Source organism: Balaenoptera ricei, chromosome 17, assembly GCF_028023285.1.
Source record: "Balaenoptera ricei isolate mBalRic1 chromosome 17, mBalRic1.hap2, whole genome shotgun sequence".
In the NCBI taxonomy this organism is placed as follows: domain Eukaryota; kingdom Metazoa; phylum Chordata; class Mammalia; order Artiodactyla; family Balaenopteridae; genus Balaenoptera; species Balaenoptera ricei.
The window spans coordinates 16,465,091-16,467,692 of NC_082655.1; the positions used below are offsets into that span (position 1 = coordinate 16,465,091).

At 52.5% G+C, this 2,602-nt stretch overlaps 1 non-coding gene across 1 annotated transcript; it reads left to right on the forward strand.

Annotated features, from left to right (window-relative positions):
- The first annotated feature begins 299 nt into the window (after nucleotides 1-299).
- TRNAM-CAU (transfer RNA methionine (anticodon CAU)) lies at nucleotides 300-372 on the forward strand. Its single transcript has one exon. It is a non-coding gene; the product is annotated as a tRNA-Met (tRNA).
- Nucleotides 373-2,602: the final 2,230 nt, after the last annotated feature.

Below are 2,602 nucleotides of genomic sequence, written 5' to 3' on the forward strand. Positions count from 1 at the left end.
GTTTCACGAGATCACGCATGTGCAAACGCTTTGTAAACAGTCTACAAAAATAAGAGTTTACAACAGCAGGGCACATGGGGTCCGACAAGCCGCAGTGCTTGTTGATTGATAAATAGACCGGCAGGCGAAGGAAGACCGGAGCGGCGTGGCCGGTTCAGCCAGGGCCGGCACTGGGGCCGGCAACTCCTGTGTCGGGGGTCAGGGACTCAGCGGAGAAAATGAAAACGTGGTTTTCTGAGCATGCGCACTGGGCCGCCGCAGCAGCCTCATTATCTTACTCCGGGAAGCGCTTGCTAGGTGCCTCGTTAGCGCAGTAGGTAGCGCGTCAGTCTCATAATCTGAAGGTCGTGAGTTCGATCCTCACACGGGGCACGATACTTTTGTTCGCTCTAGCTCCTTCACTAGTCCTAGAAAGATAAGTTTTAGCTGCTTGTGAGGGGACCTGTAGACCCTGGGCGTCCGCGCTTTTCCGCCCTGGGGTCAACAGCGTGTTGGCATAGCCAACCCGAAGTACCGAGGCGGGGCACTTTCGTTGATAGAAGATACCACTTTTCTGCTCCGCCGCCCTGCCGGCTCCGGCGTTCTGGGCCCCGGTGGGAGGACTGGAAGGGAGGCTGGCGCCTGAAGATGGGGCGGCAGGGGGTGGGGGATGGGGTGTGGGCACGTGAGAAAGACTAGCGCGCGGCGGGCTGGGGCCCGGGTGAGCCCCTCGGGAAGATCCCCACTCTCACCACCAGCGCTGCGGCCCGGGTACCCAGGAGGTGCACTCACCCTGCCGTCCCACCCTCCACCAGGTGTCCTGCCCTGGCCCTTGAGCCCTGTTGGTGGCGGGAACGTGCACAGCCCTGGGTGAGGGGAGCTCGGGGTGCTCGAGGTCCGGGAGGACGCAGAGGGCGCCGCTGGCTGCAAAGCCGCCTAATGGAGGCCCCCGGGCAGTGCCTGGAACCCAAAGCCTCCTGGGGAGGGTCCTGATTATCAACACCCGGCCCCAGGGAAGGGTGGGTCTAGGCAACTGTGGGGAAGTGGGCGGCACCGTGATGAGAGGCCAGAGAGTGCACCGCGCTGAACACCTTGGTGAGGAGTTTGGGCTGCAGAGCTTTGCAGTGGCAGGAGAAGATCGGTCTCGGGGATGGGGGTGTTAGGGAGGTCATGCAGGCTGCAGCCCGGCCTAACGTGACAGGGGCTGTGCTGACTGCATCTGAAACAGTTGCTGCATTGCAATGATCACCCGTGAAATTTCTGATAATTCAGTCATTCTGAACAGGCCAAATAGCAAATTAAATTGAGATGTGATGTAAAAGGGAAGAACCTTCGTATTCTGTTACAAGTTAATCACTAAACGGATGTTGCCTATAAGCTTAAATTATACATAATGGCCCATCTCTGGGAACCCTGCTTCCCAGGTAATGAGCATTAAGCTGAAACACCTTTGTTTAACTCGCAGGAAACATCCTGACCAGGTCCACCTGTGCACGACTGCAGAGAGGAAGAAATGAACACATCCCCTCAGGAGGCTGATGGGAACCAGGAAGTGTTTGACTTTACTCCCCACCCCAAACACACACTTTTAGTATAAAAGAAGCCTGAATTCTAGCTCAGGTAAGGTGGTTCTTTGGGATACGGGTCCACCGTCTTCTTGGTCTGCTGGCTTTCTGAATAGAGTCGCTATTCCTTGCCCCAGCAACTCGTCTCTCCATTTATTGGCCTGTCCTGCCTTGCTACTCCTGGCTAGCTGGCAGTTGGGGAATTTGGGGGTAAGGCCCGGCAGCTGCTGCAACCGCTTTTCCTGAGGATCTTCCCTTCAAAACTCCCCGACGCTGCACTGAGTGCCCCAGCGCTTGGCAGTTGGAGCAAGGAATAAACATTTGGGAGCGGACAGGCCCCGCCGTACAGTGGGGTAAGTCACTCCGGGTGTGTACAGCCAGGAACTTTATTTCCTCTCCATTTGGGGTTTGGGGATTTTTCTCCGGAATAAGCCAATTTGTATTTGAGTTGGGTACCCTGCTGGAGAGAGGAAAGAGTTGTTGGACTTTTACCTGATTTGTGAACTGGTTCATTTGTTTCTTTGGATGCTAGCATTTGTGTTTGCGGTTTGTGTTTTGCTCGTCTTGAAATTCTGTCTTTAAAAATGGGAAATGTTTTGGGGAAAGCGGGTGGGGTGGTGGTGGGATGAATTGGGAGATTGGGATTGACATGTATACACCAATATGAACCTGCTGTACAAAAAATTAAATTAAATAAAAAAAAATTTTTTTTAAAAGGAAATATTTCAACTATCCCTAAAGAAAGTCCTCTGAGGTGCATTTTGGATAAGTGATCTGATCACAGCTATGAACCCATGGGTGAGGGGAAGATGATATTTTATTGTAACAATGTGTGGCCACAGTACCTGTTAGGATCTCCACAAGGGGTTTAGGCAGGGTTATCTTGGGACCCTGTGCACAATGTACTGCTACCCTTGCTGTGTTAATTACTTCATTTATGGTCTCCTTATGGTCTCCGGTGTCATTGGTATATGTAAAACCTCAAGACCAAACTTGAGGGTTTACTTAGGATTTTCTGTTTGTCCTTTGCGTTTTTCGTTTCATTTTGTTTGGTACTA